The sequence below is a fragment of the Castor canadensis genome, chromosome 8 (assembly GCF_047511655.1).
Source record: "Castor canadensis chromosome 8, mCasCan1.hap1v2, whole genome shotgun sequence".
In the NCBI taxonomy this organism is placed as follows: domain Eukaryota; kingdom Metazoa; phylum Chordata; class Mammalia; order Rodentia; family Castoridae; genus Castor; species Castor canadensis.
Window position 1 is genome coordinate 73900637 of NC_133393.1, and position 17831 is coordinate 73918467.

A 17831-nucleotide genomic window follows, 5' to 3' on the forward strand; every position below is an offset into this window, starting at 1 on the left:
CTGGAAAGATTCAGTATTATAGTTCATTAGTTAAAATGATAACTAATAATACCTAAATATTCCAATCTGATTTTTTCCTGCAAATATTTGCTCATCATGACAGAGCTCTTTTTATGGCCCATATGACCCTCCCCCTTATGAAGTTAAGATGACCCCACATCCAATCAAGTCATCAGGGCAGGCTTTTTATCATTCTAATAGGTGTCAGTCTTGCCACCTGCTGGCTGGCACCTAAAGCAGGTGTGGCTTCTTCAATCTGCCATTCCTCCATTTTTTCCTAACTTTTAGTTTTCTCTCTACTTTTTTTCCTTTTTGAGACAGTGTCTTGCTTGGTAGCCCCGGTTGGTCTGGCTCATGATTCTCCTGCTTTAGCTCCCCAAGTAGTGTATTACAGGTGTGACCCACCATGCCCAGCTATCTAGCTTACGCTTGATGTAGAAAACTGGACACTCAGCAGTGGTATGATGGGATGTTTTAAAATGTGGCCCCTGAAGTCAGATAGATCTGAGCACAAACTGAGACTCTATCACTTTCACTTGAACATCTGATAATCTTTTTAATCCTCAGTTTCTTAAACTGAACAACAGTTATGGCAATAATAGTGAGCAAATGTATTTCTCTTCTATATAATCATGTTATTTAATTAGATAACTAGAATTGAATGACTGTGTTTCCTTTTTATTTGTTTGCCAAGGATCAAAGAGCTCAATTTAAAGCTCAATTCTGAGTTCAAGGGCTTGGAGCTCAGTGATAGCGTGTTTGCCTACTGTTCACTGGGCCTTGGGTTTGATGCCTAGCACCACAAATAAATTCATAAATGAGGAAATAAACATACATGTAAATAATGAAGTTCACTTCAACTGGCTGCTTGAGACCTGGTCAGGATTCTTGCTGTTATCTGGTATGTGAATTCTTTGCCTGGATAAGCAATCACCCAAGATCAAGTGATTTTTCCGAAAACAAACAGTAAATTGAATTATTAATTTATGTGTTAGACTGAAAAAGCACAGAGAGATAGATGAGGAGGAGGCTCAACATCAGCACAGGTTTATTCAGGAGAAGAAACCTGCAGAGGGGGTCTCCAGCAGGTGCTGGAGCCCAATGTGCTTACAGACTAGGGGATTTACAGAAGACGAACCTGGTAAAGGGTGGGGATTTTTTTCACTATGGATTGTCCATTGTCCATTGGTAGGAGTAGTGAAGGAATTGAACTTGTAATCTGTCATGGGTGCCAGAACAGGATGTTTCTTTTGGGAAGGCCCATCTCTACTGGAGCCAAACAACTGTATGGTCAGGCAGAGTTTAAGATGGCATAAGTGATGTCATGTTAGACCTAACAGTATGGTCTCAATGTCTAGGCGAAGTTTCCCTGGAACAAACAAGTAAGCCATGCTGACTCAGGGTCTCTGTCCTTAGTCCACGTAGCTACATTGGGTTAGTGTTTGTGTTCATGCTTCTCAAGTTTATTTGCTTCTCTTTTTTCATTTAAAAAATTCCTATTTTAACTGCTTTATTATATATACTGTGTTATTATAAATGGACTCAAAATATCTTAAACATATAGAGTATCAGTAATAAAATGTAAATCATAACATAATGCAAATATCAGGAGGAACAGAATGTGAAGGAGGCCATTGGGCAGAGTGGTTAAAGTGTTGGTACCTGCAGTTAAACACCTGGGTCTGAAGCAAGGTCTGAGCAAGTCACTTACCTCTCCCTGTCTGTTTCTTCATCTGTTGGATGAGCGTGATGTTGCCATACAGTGTTCCTTGAAGGATTAAATGAGATTTTGCTAAGCTCTTAGAGTGGTTATGAAGGTAACAGACCAATATACAATAGTTTAAGAAAAAGGGATTCAGTCCCAACTTGGAGCCACAGATGATTTTCAGGTATTGGGTTGCAACATGATTGCCATCAGAAAGAAAAAACATTTCTTGAATAGTTATTGTTCCTCCTTCTCAGGATCTTGTGATAACTAGGAGAGTAATGGGAGGAATGAGTCATTAGAGTGGAAAAGATTGATTATCTGTACCTCCAGAAACAATACTATAATAATATGGCAGATTTACACCGCACCATTAAAAAAAACAGGCCATTTACACTTTTCTACTGATTAGGAAGAACGATTAAGAAAGCATCTTTATAGTTATTTGATTCTTGTACCTTTTGTTTTTTTCCTTTCGCTATTCTGCACTTATTAAGTATTTCTTGAACACAGTCGTTTTGCCAAATACTGGTCTGGGCACAGGAGATACAGCAAGAAAGAAGATAATTCCTAGAACCAGTGACTCACGCCTGTAATCTTAGCTACTCAGAAGGCAGAGATCAGGAGGATCACAGTGCAAAGCCAGCCCAGGGGAAAAATTCAGGAGCCCCTATCTCAAAATACCCAACACAAAAACAGGGCTGATGGAGTGGCTCAAGTGGTAGAGCACCTGCCTAGCAAGTGTGAGGCCCTGAGTTCAAACCCCAGTACCACAGAAAAAGAATCAAGACAACACCCTTGCCTTCATGAAACTTACCTTTCAAGTGAGTGGGATGGACTGTGTGCACCACTGTAACATGCTGTCATGTTGTAACATGGGAAAGCCTCACAGAGAGACTGGGTTTGTTGCAGGGGAACAGGGGACCACAACAACATCAGGAGTTCTAGTTTGATCATGTTTGGTTCAAGATGTCTACTAGACATGCAAGTGGAAAAGACAAATATATAATTAGATGTAAAGTCTGATACTCGGGGTAGAGGCTGAGGCTAGAGAAAGAAGTGTGGAAGTCATCAGTGAGTTGATGGCATTTAAACCTGTGAGCCCAGATGAGATTACTTAACAGGATGACAGCAGAAGACATCCAATGATACAGCACTGGACACTCAGATACACAGAAATGAAGGAAAGGAGACTCAAGGAAAAAAAAAGAAAAGAAAAAGGGAACTGAGATAAAAGCAGATGCCTAGAATCCTAGTGATAAATGTTTCCAAAAGGAAGAGATGAAGAACTGTGTGGGTAGAATGAAGCTATGAATTGATTATTGCATTTGGCCAGGTGGAGGTTGCCGATGACTTTGGCAGAGGGGCTTCCCTGGTGTGGTGGGAAGAGGCCTAATGAGAATAGGCAGAGGAGCGACTGTGAGGAAGTAGATATGGCAAGTCTCAACTGTGCACACCCGGAGTTTGCTGTGAAAGACTGTGGAGGATGTGCATACCATTATTTTGCTTTGTTGTTTATTTCTGCTGTGCCAGTGTATGTTAGTGGGAGAGGTGTGTTTGTAAACCGGTGATCCATCAAGAAGGGGAAGTTGATGATGAAGGAGAGAGGTAGGAGTGATAATTTCAAGAGTGAAGGCCTTGAGCAGGTGAGATCTTCTTTCTTATTGTGGACATAGCTGGAAACCATGAGGTGAAAAAAGAGGGAGATGTAGACCCAGTACAATAATAATATAATAACAAAAAAAGAAAAAAAGGGAGGGAGAGAGAGAGTGAAGGAAGGAAGAAAGGAAGGAGGGAAGGAGGGAGGAAAAAAGGAGGGAGGGAGAATTCCAACAAAGAAACTTCTCCATATCCTGGGGTGGGGTTGGGGGCCTGGAATGGAAAATGGAGCCTGGGGCTTAACTGGCAAGAGGCTCAAAGTGTACCAGAGTCTCTGTAATATAGATTATATATATACACATATATATATGTATATGTATATACACACATATATACATTTATATGAGTCCTTTGAAATAGTTTAATTTTAAACTTTGGTTAACAATATGTAACTCTACTTAAATAATTTATTGGTTTGTTTGGGAATGTTCCTTTCATCTTATCTAGGATTTAAACAGGAGACAGAAGAATTTCTGATGTCATTTTCATAGAGCATGGTAATGCAGATACTTATGGCTGGGGAAGAAGGACTCCTATGTTCCCAGGTGTCCTGACAACATTGAAATAATCTAACTTAAGTTTGGGAGTATTTTCCTAGGGACTTCTAATGCTTTACATACCATTCTAGTGTGCGTGTGTGTGTGTGTGTGTGTGTGTGTGTGTGTGTGTGTGTTTAAATGCATTTTGTTAATGGGTAGCATTGTACCAAAGTCATCCCATTATTATATTTTGTTCATTCTTATGCACAAATATCTTCCTATATGATTTGATAATACCAATAATTTGCAAGTGATTTTATTGCAGCAAACTTTGGTTCCCAAGAATGTTGAAGTACAGGTCATGAACGAGACTTTAAAAGAAACTAAAAAGGATTTGGTAATAAATACGGTCAGGTGGCTCATTCCTCAAGATCAAATAGGAGACAGAACAAAGGATGCTGGGAGAGCTTGTGTGATTGAGAGGCTGAAGTTTTGGAATGAAAGGACCAAGAAGCATGTTATTATGCTAATTCCTTAGCCCTAGATCTGAGGTACTAAAAGGACTGCTTTCTTGACTACATTGAGTAAAGTAGTAAAGTGGTTAAGAGTGCGCACTGTGGAATTACCCTGTTTCTGTTCCAATCTGGGTTTTATCACTTACTGGCTCTGTGGACCTTGGACAATGAAGGGGAATGAAGAAAGCACCTACCTCAGTGGAGTTATTGTTAGGGTAACATGGAACACTGAGGGCTGACTCATTGGATATTGAGAATGAGAGATGAGACTCGGATTTTATCTCATTTTCTACCTTCACTAGGTAATCGACTACTTTTCCACATTGTGCCATCTTAGTCTTTATTGCACACAGGCATAGTCTCTGTACGTTCAGACACCATTTAGAATTACAAGGATGAAGTTCCAGCTTAATTTCTAGTCCTTTTGAACGAGAGTTAAAACTTATGCAATTTTTTCCCTTCTTTAAATTTTTTTCTTGTATTTACTCATTGTTTTCTGGGTAGAATAGAAAGTTATCCTTAGAGTATTGTCATTACAAAAGAAATTCTTCTTAAAATACCAATTAAAAATAACCCTGTTGTTCTACACTTTTAAAGTTTATATACATATGTTAAACTATTTAATGAAGTAGAGTGATGTGAAAATGAAACCTCCCCCCACACTGCCCAACCTCCAGTCCCACTTTATTTTTTTTTATTTTTTTTCCTTTTTCTTTTATTATTCATATATGCATACAAGGCTTGGTTCATTTCTCCCCCCTGCCCCCACCCCCTCCCTTACCACCCACCCCGCCCCCTCCCTCTCCCCCCTACAAATACCCAGCAGAAACTATTTTGCCCTTATTTCTAATTTTGTTGTAGAGAGAGTATAAGCCATAATAAGAAGGAACAAGAGTTTTTGCTGGTTGAGATAAGGATAGCTATACAGGGCATTGACTCACATTGATTTCCTGTGCGTGGGTGTTACCTTCTAGGTTAATTCTTTTTGATCTAACCTTTTCTCTAGTACCTGTTCCCCTTTTCCTATTGGCCTCAGTTGCTTTTAAGGTATCTGCTTTAGTTTCTCTGTGTTGAGGGCAACAAATGCTAGCTAATTTTTTAGGTGTCTTACCTATCCTCACCCCTCCCTTGTGTGTTCTCGTTTTTATCATGTGCTCATAGTCCAATCCCCTTGTTGTGTTTACCCTTGATCTAATGTCCACATATGAGGGAGAACATACGATTTTTGGTCTTTTGGGCCAGGCTAACCTCACTCAGAATGATGTTCTCCAATTCCATCCATTTACCAGCAAATGATAACATTTCGTTCTTCTTCATGGCTGCATAGAATTCCATTGTGTATAGATACCACATTTTCTTAATCCATTCGTCAGTGCTGGGGCATCTTGGCTGTTTCCATAACTTGGCTATTGTGAATAGTGCCGCAATAAACATGGATGTGCAGGTGCCTCTGGAGTAACAGTCTTTTGGGTATATCCCCAAGAGTGGTATTACTGGATCAAATGGTAGATCGATGTCCAGCTTTTTAAGCAGCCTCCAAATTTTTTTCCAGAGTGGTTGTACTAGTCTACATTCCCACCAACAGTGTAAGAGGGTTCCTTTTTCCCCTCATCCTCACCAACACCTGTTGTTGGTGGTGTTGCTGATGATGGCTATTCTAACAGGGGTGAGGTGGAATCTTAGTGTGGTTTTAATTTGCATTTCCTTTATTGCTAGAGATGGTGAGCATTTTTTCATGTGTTTTCTGGCCATTTGAATTTCTTCTTTTGAGAAAGTTCTGTTTAGTTCACGTGCCCATTTCTTTATTGGTTCATTAGTTTTGGGAGAATTTAGTTTTTTAAGTTCCCTATATATTCTGGTTATCAGTCCTTTGTCTGATGTATAGTTGGCAAATATTTTCTCCCACTCTGTGGGTGTTCTCTTCAGTTTAGAGACCATTTCTTTTGATAAACAGAAGCTTTTTAGCTTTATGAGTTCCCATTTATCTATGCTATCTCTTAGTTGCTGTGCTGCTGGGGTTTCATTGAGAAAGTTCTTACCTATACCTACTAACTCCAGAGTATTTCCTACTCTTTCTTGTATCAACTTAAGAGTTTGGGGTCTGATATTAAGATCCTTGATCCATTTTGAGTTAATCTTGGTGTAGGGTGATATACATGGATCTAGTTTCAGTTTTTTGCAGACTGCTAACCAGTTTTCCCAGCAGTTTTTGTTGAAGAGGCTGCTATTTCTCCATCGTGTATTTTTAGCTCCTTTGTCAAAGATAAGTTGGTTATAGTTGTGTGGCTTCATATCTGGGTCCTCTATTCTGTTCCTCTGGTCTTCATGTCTGTTTTTGTGCCAGTGCCATGCTGTTTTTATTGTTATTGCTTTGTAATATAGTTTGAAGTCAGGTATTGTGATACCTCCTGCATTGTTCTTTTGACTGAGTATTGCCTTGGCTATTCGTGGCCTCTTGTGTTTCCATATAAATTTAACAGTAGATTTTTCAATCTCTTTAATGAATGTCATTGGAATTTTGATGGGAATTGCATTAAACATGTAGATTACTTTTGGGAGTATCAACATTTTTACTATGTTGATTCTACCAATCCATGAGCATGGGAGATCTCTCCACTTTCTATAGTCTTCCTCAATCTCTTTCTTCAGAAGTGTATAGTTTTCCTTGTAGAGATCTTTCACATCTTTTGTTAGGTTTACACCTAGGTATTTGATTTTGTTTGAGGCTATTGTAAATGGAATTGTTTTCATGTATTCTTTTTCCGTTTGCTCATTGTTAGTGTACAGAAATGCTAATGATTTTTCTATGTTGATTTTATATCCTGCTACCTTGCTGTAGCTATTGATGATGTCTAGAAGCTTCTGAGTAGAGTTTTTTGGGTCTTTAAGGTATAGGATCATGTTGTCTGCAAATAGGGATATTTTGACAGTTTCTTTACCTATTTGTATTCCTTTTATTCCTTCTTCTTGCCTAATTGCTCTGCCTAGGAATTCCAGTACTATGTTGAATAGGAGTGGAGATAGTGGGCATCCTTGTCTGGTTCCTAATTTTAGGGGAATGGTTTTAGTTTTTCTCCGTTAAGTATAATGCTGGCTGTAGGTTTGTCAAATATAGCTTTTATAATGTTGAGGAACTTTCCTTCTATTCCTAGTTTTCTTAGAGCTTTTATCATGAAATGATGTTGGATTTTATCAAAGGTTTTTTCTGCATCTATTGAGATGATCAAGTGGTTTTTGTCTTTGCTTCTGTTAATGTGGTTTATTACGTTTATTGATTTTCATATGTTGAACCACCCCTGCATCCCTGGGATGAAGCCTACTTGGTCGTGGTGGATAATCTTTTTGATGTGTTGCTGAATTCGGTTTGCCATTATTTTGTTGAGGATTTTTGCATCAATGTTCATTAAGGAGATTGGCCTATAGTTCTCCTTTTTGGAGGTGTGTTTGCCTGGTTTTGGGATAAGTGTAATACTGGCTTCATAAAATGTGTTTGGCAGTTTTCCTTCCCTTTCTATTTCGTGGAGCAGTTTAAGGAGGGCTGGTATCAGTTCTTCTTTAAAAGTCTGGTAGAATTCAACAGAGAATCCATCAGGTCCTGGACTTTTCTCTTTGGGGAGACTCTTGATTGCTGCTTCAATTTCATTTTGTGTTATAAGTCTATTCAGGTGATTAATTTCCTCTTGGTTCAGTTTTGGATGATCATATGTATCTAGAAATCTGTCCATTTCTTTAAGATTTTCAAATTTATTTGCATATAGGTTCTCTAAGTAGTCTCTGATGATTTCCTGGACTTCCATGGTGTTTGTTGTTATCTCCCCTTTTGCATTCCTAATTCTACTAATTTGGGTTTTTTTCTCTCCTCATTTTAGTCAGTTTGCCAGGGGTCTATTGATCTTGTTTATTTTTTCAAAGAACCAACTTTTTGTTTCATTAATTCTTTGTATGGTTTTTTTGGTTTCTATTTCGTTGATTTCAGTTCTTATTTTTATTATTTCTCTCCTTCTATTTGTTTTGGGATTTGCTTGTTCTTGTTTTTCTAGGAGTTTGAGATGTATCATTAGGTCATTGATTTGGGATCTTTCAATCTTTTTAATATATGCACTCATGGCTATAAACTTTCCTCTCAGGACTGCCTTAGCTGTGTCCCATAGGTTCCGGTAGGTTGTGTTTTCATTTTCATTGACTTCCAGGAACTTTTTAATTTCCTCTTTTATTTCATCGATGATCCTTTCTTCATTAAGTAATGAGTTATTCAGTTTCCAGCTGTTTGCATGTTTTTTGTCTTTACTTTTGTTGTTGAGTTCTACTTTTACTGCATTGTGATCAGATAGTATGCACGGTATTATTTCTATTTTCTTATATTTGCTGAGGCTTGCTTTCTGCCCTAGGATATGATCTATTTTAGAGAAGTTTCCATGGGCTACTGAGAAGAATGTATATTGTGTAGAGGTTGGATGAAATGTTCTGTAGACATCAAGTAGGTCCATTTGATCTATTGCATATTTTAGATCTTGGATTTCTTTATTGATTTTTTGTTTGGATGACCTATCCATTGATGATAATGGGGTGTTAAAATCTCCCACAACCACTGTATTGGCGTTTATATATGCTTTTAGGTCTTTCAGGGTATGTTTGATGAAATTGGGTGCATTGACATTGGTTGCATACAGATTGATGATTATTATTTCCTTTTGGTCTATTTCCCCTTTTATTAGTATGGAATGTTCTTCTTTATCTCGTTTGATCAATGTAGGTTTGAAGTCTACTTTGTCAGAGATAAGTATTGCTACTCCTGCCTGTTTTCGGGGGCCTTTGGCTTGGTAAATCTTCTTCCAGCCTTTCATCCTAAGCATATGCTTATTTCTGTCAGTGAGATGAGTCTCCTGTAAGCAACAAATTGTTGGATCTTCTTTTTTAATCCATTTTGTCAAACGGTGTCTTTTGATGGGTGAATTAAGTCCGTTAACATTAAGTGTTAGTACTGATAGGTATGTGGTAATTTCTGCCATTTACTTGTCTTAGTTGTTTGAAGGTTTGATTGTGTGTACCTAACTTGATGTTACTCTCTACTGTCTTGCTTTTTCTTTTCCTGTGGTTTGGTGCTCCCTGCCTTTTCATGGTTAAGTTGGGTGTCACTTTCTGTGTGCAGAATCCCTTGCAGAATCTTTTGTAATGGTGGCTTTGTGGTCACATATTGTTTTAGTTTCTGCTTATCATGGAAGACTTTTATTGCTCCATCTATTTTGAATGATAGCCTTGCTGGGTAGAGTATCCTGGGGTTGAAGTTATTTTCATTCAATGCCCGGATGATCTCACCCCACGCTCTTCTTGCTGTTAATGTTTCTGTTGAGAAGTCTGCTGTGATTTTGATGGGTTTACCTTTGTATGTTACTTGTTTTTTCTCTCTTACAGCCTTCAATATTCTTTCCTTAGTTTCTGAACTTGTTGTTTTAATGATGATATGTCGTGGAGTAGTTCTATTTTGATCTGATCTGTTTGTTGTCCTGGAGGCCTCTTGCATCTGTATGGGAATATCTTTCTCTAGATTTGGGAAAGTTTCTGTTATTATTTTGTTAAATATATTGCGCATTCCCTTCACTTGCACCTCTTCTCCTTCTTCAATGCCCATTATTCTCAAGTTTGGTCTTTTGATGGAGTCAGTGAGTTCTTGCATTTTCTTTTCACAGGTCTTGAGTTGTTTAATTAATAGTTCTTTGGTTTTTCCTTTAATTACCATTTCATCTTCAAGTTCTGAGATTCTGTCTTCTGTTTGTTCTATTCTGCTGGATTGGCCTTCCGTTTTGTTTTGCAGTTCTGTTTCATTCTTTTTTCTGAGGTTTTCCATATCCTGGCAGTTTTCCTCTTTATTGTTGTCTATTTTTGTCCTGAGTTCATTTATCCATTTTTTCATTGTGTTCTCTCTTTCACTTTGGTGTTTATACAGTGCTTCTATGGTTTCCTTTATTTCTTCTTTTGCTTTTTCAAATTCTCTATTTTTGTTGTCTTGGAATTTCTTGAGTGTCTCCTGTACATTTTGGTTGACCCTATCCAGTATCATCTCTATAAAATTCTCATTGGATTCCATTCCCCCAATCTTCAGCGCTCAGGGCACCCCACCCTCTTTCCAGCATGTCTTAATTGTTCTTATTGCTTATTACTCAGTTTCTCTTTTTCTCCGGGTGGAGGTCAGTCTGTCCAGGGGGCTATGTTGCTCTAGCCCAGGCTTGTCTGTGGGGGTACCGCGGTACTGCGAAGCTCACCTGGTCCGCATCTTCCCAAGCTGTATGGGCGCCGGCCACTGGCAGCCCTGGGGGCCCTCCTTGTTTCTCCGTTTAACGTGAAGTGGAAATTCTCTGCACTGGCTGGAGGTGTGGAGGGGTCAAAGTTATGCCTTTTCTCAGTGATTATGCCTGCAAAGTGTGTCTCCAGCATCTCTCCAAGATTTCACTATAGGAAGCTTTCTGCTTCCTCCCTCTAGCCGCCATCTTGGAATCCTCCCCAGTCCCATTTTATACAAGTAATCATTTAAATGACTTTGCTGTAACAAATTGCCACAAACATTGTGGTATTCAGGAACACAAATGTATTAAGTCCTGAAGCCTGAAATGCATCTCACTGGTTTAAAAAAAAGATGCTGGCAGGGCATCTCTCCTTCAGAAGGCCCCAGAGGACAGTCCTTTTCCTGGCCTCTACCAGCTGTTGGAGGTGGCTCACACTCCTTGGCTATGGTCCTGTTCTTTCATCTTCAGAGAGTAACGTCAAGCTGTGTCCTCACACTAAATCCCTCTTCTTCTCTCCCCTGCCTCTCTTGTCCAATTTTAAGGACCCTTGTGATTCTGTCAACCCATGGGATCCCTTTGCTCTCCTTACCAGCTGGCCAAATGATCAATCTTAATTCTTCTGCAACCTTAATTCCCTTTCCCTTGGAGCCTATTGTGTGCAAAGTTTCCAGGAATTAGATATGCACCCCTCTTTTTTAAATAAATATTTATCAGCATATATAATTATACAAAGGTGTTCATTGTGATATTTCCATACATTGCATATAGTAAACTTTGATAATATTCCCCCTCTATTATTCTTTCTTATCCCCTTTCCCACCAAACACTCCTTCTTTAAACTTTCTTGAAGAATATTTTCAATGGGTTTCATTATGAGCTTTTCAGATGTGCTCACAGGATACTTCAGTCACATTCTCTACCCTCACTCTCTCTTTTCCCCACTTATCTCCCACTGGTTCTCTCCTCCTCCCCCCAATAATCTCCCTTTTATGTTCATGTCTTATTTTCTTTTTAGATCTAGATTGCACATATTTGTCTTTCTGAGTCTGCCTTATTTTACTTAACATTATGGTCTCTACTTCTACCCATTTTCCTGCAAATAACATAATCTCCTTCTTCTTTATGGCTGAATAATACTCCTTAGGGTTATATACCCCATGCCACAAATGAGGACATCTTTGCAGGACTATTATTCTGCCTGCCACCCCACTATTAGCACTGACTTATATGTTGTTTCAGAAATGTCAATGCTTCTTGGTTTTTCTCATTTAATTATGTTTTAAAGATCTTCTTAAATAGCTTCTTCTTCTTAAATAGCTACATATATTCTACTATATTGGATATGCCATAAATCATGAAACCAGTCCTCTATATTGATAAATTCTTGGTTTATTTTCAGGTTTTACTTTTATAAACATGCTATAAGGAATATCTTTATGATTTTATATTTATACATTTTTGGCAAATTAAACATGGAATAAGTTGTTCCTGATATAATTTCCAGGTAAAGCAGAATGTACATTTATAATTTAGCTTTTTCTTTCCAAATTGCCTTCCAAAAATACTGCATCTTTCAACCCTTCCTCTGCTAATGAGTAAGAATTCACATAGTTTGGGAAGTTGAGGGGAGATTGGGAATTTGTTTTTATAAAAGTTTTAAAACTTTACCACCAGGTAAAGTTTAGAAAGAACACTTCTGTTTTTACTTTCCTTCTCTTTAACTGTGAATTTGTAGTGTTCAGGGGGTTTTGCGTGGTACTAGTTAACCAACTTCCCCCAGAGAATGACCTCCCCACATTAGTCTAGTTCACATGAAAGGTGAGTGTCAGAAACCATCTGATGTCCCACAGGTTGTTCTGACATCTTTCTTAGAAGACAGGTAGTAGGAGCAGGTTGGTGGCATGGACCAGATACAGCCAGGGTCACATGACAACCTCACCAGGAATCTCTATCTGGAGACCATGATCAGAGATTCGGGGATTCTTCCCCTTTTGTTATATCTGAATTCAAGTCAGGTCAGTTACCAGGTGTTTCTTTTTTAAAAAGAGGCTAAGGGCTGGGGGCATGGCTCAAGAGGTAGAGCACCTACTTAGCAAGCTTAAGGCCCTGAATTCAAACCTCAGAACCACAAAAAAAGTGAGGGGAGGCTAAGCTGTGCTTATTGGAGTCAGCTTTGCTTAAGGGTTTCTGAGAGCTGTGTCTGTGCTGAGGTGGCCTTGTCTTCAAGATTGCCTCATACTGCCAAATGACGTGGTGTCACCTCTGCAAGATGGTGGCAGAGAAACTCACAGCTGTCATTGATCTCATAGCCACAATCCATCTCTTACAGTGTACTACAGAATTGGTTTTGGTGTCTTACTGTGAGGGGAGCAAATACAGAAGTGACTTTGGGAATGTGAGGGAACAAATAAAAGAATGTAAAGGGAACAAATGGCAAAAGTAACTTTGTCTTAAATAAGAGAGGCAGGAAGGTATCCTTAAAAGCATACATCTAAGGAGAAGTGAGGAGCAGGCCTCACACCCAGATAATAAAACACAGTGGTCTTTCTCCTAGATAAGGGAGACAGAATCTTCTTTAAAAATGAATATCTAAAGAGATTGAAAGTTTCTCAAGGAAAGTAACATAGCAAACTTCCCCCAGATAGCAACAGGGAACTATAAACATAAATGGTGAGTCTCACCAAGATAACAAGAGGTAGTAATAAAATACATATGACAGGCCTCAAGGACAGGATGGACTAACAAGACCCTTCTGGAATGTCCAGTTTGATAAGGGTGAAGGGGCAGATGACATCCAATTACAGATGTAGCTTCAAAGTAGAGTAAGGGGTACCTAAGTCAGACAGAGCCCTATATTATCCCCTAGACCTCAGCTATTCCATGGCTGAGCTCTTTCACTAAGTTGCACCTGTCAGAGTGCTTTGCTATCCTTTCAATAAACTTTGTGCTTACTTTACTCTAACTTCTGATCTGGCATTTTCAATCATCGACTTCACCAGAACAGGAGCTCGGGATCAACAATCCAGTATTGGTATTATGGGTTTTGGCCATTTGGATTTCTTTTTCTTTGAACTGCTAACAGATATTTTTGCCCATTTTTTCTGTAATATTTAGCAACTATTGATATTAACCAGGAATTATGTCAGCTGTTGTATAAAATACAAAGATGAGGTAAACCTGGTCTCTCCTTCCAAATTGCTCACACTCTATGTACAAACTCATTTGTTTGACTTTAACGTCAACAGTGTTTTCCAGTTCAAAAAAGACTCTCTCTCTCTCTCTCTCTCTGTCTCTCTCTCTCTCTCTCTCTCTCTCTCTCTCTCTCTCTCTATATATATATATATATATATATATATATATATATATATATATATTTAACTGAATGATAATAGCCCAAGAAGGACTATGGATTATTATTATTATATTTTGTTTTAAAATATTGACTAAAGTATTTCTTCTTTCAAGTACAAAAAGAAAGCAGACATGAATATCAAGCCTGAATTAACATTTATTCATCACAAAACAGATAGTTCCCTAGTCACTGTCTGGTACATTTTTGCATATTTCAGTCTTAGCATTTTGCACTCTGTGAAATTTCCTGGGTTTGTTTTGTCTTATGTGCTTTCTGTTTCCCTCCAAGTGCAATACAAACTCCTTGTGAACAGGGCCCACACCTGTCTTAGTCACTGGGGTATCCCAAGCATCTAGCATAGTGTCTGGGACTCACAGATGCTCAGTAAATATTTGCCGAAGGACCTGTTTGCTGAATAAACAAAACAGGACATTTGAACCTTTTAACAGGAACCATGTTTTGACATACTCATTGTAACATCTATTTGGAAATTCATAGGCAGCACAAGCAAATAAACAAAGCCTTGACTTTCCCCTGGAGATTTCCTCCTCTGTTCAGCAGCTGCTGTCAAGAGCAATACAATTGCATACCTCACTCCATTCATTTGGGACAGTCACAGCATCTTCCTTGTGCTAGACTGAGCCTTTCAATCAAAGGAACAAAATCTGGGCCCAGTACTCTGGAATCAATGACTACCATTGTCTAGCTTCCCTCTGGTGCAATTAGAAAGGAGCAATGAACCAATATTAACTTTACTTATAGAGCAAGTTCCTTTACTGTTGTTGTTTAATTGGTCTGTTTTCTTCTCTTTGAGCTCTTGAAAAGCATTTTTTTCTCCCAAAGCAGAAACATTAAGTAAGATGCATTCAGTGCTTTTATTTAGATTCATTCATTCTTCCTTGGATGAGATTTTGGCCATTGTGTTAGTCTGCTGGAGCTGCCATAATAAACTATCACAGACTGGGCAGCTTAAACAACAGAGACAGGGAAATCCAAGCTCAAGATGCCTGCTGATTTGGTTCTTGGTGAGGGACCGCTGCATCCCTACATGGCTTTTCTTCAACGCGTGCATGGAGAGTGAGACAGAGACTGGGCGAAGAGATTGTGAATGTGAACTTTCTGGTGTCTCTTCTTGTAAGGGAATGGATTCCCCGTCCTCATGATCTCATCTAAACCTATTTACCTCCTAAAAACTCCGTGTCCAAATATTACCACATTGGAGGTCAAGGCTTCACTATAGGCGTTTGGGAGGGTGGGAACACAGTCAGGCCATGACACCCATAATTTGCCAGTCATCTGATCAGGACAGTACTATCCGTGACAAAGCTTTATCTCTTTTTGAAAGTAGTAGAGACATAACTGCTAATATGACCATTTTAGTGCTCATTTATTCTAGACGATTTTATTTATGCCATATTATTCATTGGCTTAAAAATACGCTAATGAGGTACTGAAGTTAGAGTATCCATACTTTCTATAGATGATCCTTGAATTTTATGATGGGGTTAATTCCTGATTAAATATCATAAGTTGAACATGCATTTAATATATCAAACCTATGAAAGACCACAGTTTAGCAACTGTATCATAGCAGTTCCTTGCCCAGCTCCTGTGGGTGGCTGGGAGCTGGGGCTTGTTGCTGCTGTCCAGCTTTTCGCAGAGTTTTAGCACCTGCCACTACCCCAGGACAAGATCAAAATTCAGAATTTAAAGTACAATTTCAAATGAATGCATATTGCTTTTGCATCATTATAAAATCGAAAAAATCAAAAGTCAACCCATCCTAGGTTGGGACTGTCATTTATACTGACCTCTGCAAGGCCTCTGTCAGGTTCCTGCTCACTTCCCATACTGATCTCACTCAGGGCTGCTGCTTCTCCCTCTGGGCATTTGTTCTTGCCCCCCACTCTCTCTGGGATGCCTTGCCCCAGCCCTGGCTCATTCTCATCATGCAGGTCTCAGCTGAATGTCATCACTTAGGACATCCCTGAAGCCCAGTCAGTAGTACTTCCTGGACCAGCTGGTCTGTACAGCTGCTTTGCTGGATATGAAGATGATGAAGATCAGGAGTGAAGCCAAGATTCGCTAAGTGTCACCCTTAACAAATGTCAGCATGCATGTCTGGGTTATTAAGAATAAAGCAAATATTGTTACATTACTATTTGCAAGGCACTATGCCAGGGCTTTACCATTATTTATCTGCTTTAGTCCCCATAGCTATTCTCTGATAAACAAGTGATTATTATTCCCACTTTCTACCAGATGATGAAACTGCCACTTGAGGAGATGCCTCACTTGCCAAAGGCTGTGCAGAGGCAGTGATAGAGCTAGGAGTTACCACTTTCATATAAAGCCAATTTTGAAAAATTGAAAAAAAAATAGACCATGAGGAAAATTATTAAAAAAGACAATAATTGTTAATGAAGATAAAAGTATTTTATCAGACAGACCTGGGTTTGAATTCTGACACAGCTGCCACCTGGCTATGTGCATTAAAGACTTTTCTTATGTTTTACTTTTCTTTAAGAGGGAACTTTGAGGAGTACATGAGGTAAGAGACACTCGCACTAAGAAATTCTCATTCAAAGTCTGACTTATTTGACAAAATTTAGTAACTAATTACTTTTTATAAGTCATCATTTAACAATTTCTTTTAAATCCTATTAAACCTTTTCTAAATATCACTAGAACTAGAAATTCAAATTTGCTGGGCACCAGTGGCTCACACCTGTAATCCTAGCTACTTAGAGGGCTGAGATCAGAAAGATCAAGGTTCAAGGTCAGTCCAAGCAAATAGTTCACAAGACCCCATCTCCAAAATAACCAGAGCAAAATGAAGTGAGGGTGTGGCTCCGGTGGTAAGACACCTGCTTTGAAAGTGCAAAGCCCTGAGTTCAAAGTCCAGTCCCACCAAAAAAAAGAAAAAGAAATTCAATTTTTTCAGAAATTTCAAAACTATGGAAAAAAGATCAGACATTTTATATGAAAGTAGAGACACATATAATCATATACAGAAAATTATTTGAGCCAGATGCTGGTGGCTTACGCCTGTAATCCTAGCTACTCAAAAGGCAGAGATCAGGAGGATCGCAGTTTGAAGCCAGTGGGCAAATAGTTTGAGAAAACCTATCTCAAAAAAAAAAAAATCACAAAAAAGGGCTGGTGGAGTGGCTCAAAGTGTAGGCTCTGGATTCAAGCCCCAGTACCACAAAAAAAAAAAGAAAAGAAAAGAAAATTATTTGTAAAATGTTAACTGTATTTGCCCACTGTTGATCCAGTGATCGTAAAAACTTACGTAGCATTTTGTCAAGCCATTACATCTCTTTAACAACTTCTAAAAGGCATGGATTATACAAAATGCTGATAAAGATGTGGGCCAAGAGGAACTCTAAAACACTGACAGTGGACAGCAATTTGGCAAAAACACTTTGAAAAACCTTTTGGCCTTTTCTAATAAAACTAAAGATACATAGATCCTAAGGTCTACCAACTCCAATCCCAAGTATGTACTCTAGAAAACATTGTACTTTTGAATAAGAAGATGTACAACAAAATTCACAGTGGCACTATTTGTGATAGAGAAAACTGAAAACAACTCGAATGCCATTCACAGTAAAAAGAATAAACTATAGTATTGTTATACAATAGAACCTTATGTTGGTGTGGTCTATTTAAGTGGTTGCAGCTCATTAATTCACAGGGTTTTTTTTTTTTTCCTCTTGTTTTTTGACATTTAAATTGTGTCAGGGCTGCTGTGAACATCCTTTTATGTTCACATATGAATGGGGCTGCTGTGAACATCCTTGTTCATGTATACTGAAGCATGTCTGTGAGCATTTC

At 38.6% G+C, this 17831-nt stretch overlaps 1 protein-coding gene across 8 annotated transcripts in view; it reads left to right on the plus strand.

Annotated features, from left to right (window-relative positions):
* Bicd1 (BICD cargo adaptor 1) overlaps positions 1 to 17831 on the plus strand; it is a 209470-nt gene that overhangs the window by 105225 nt on the left and 86414 nt on the right. The window lies entirely within an intron of this gene.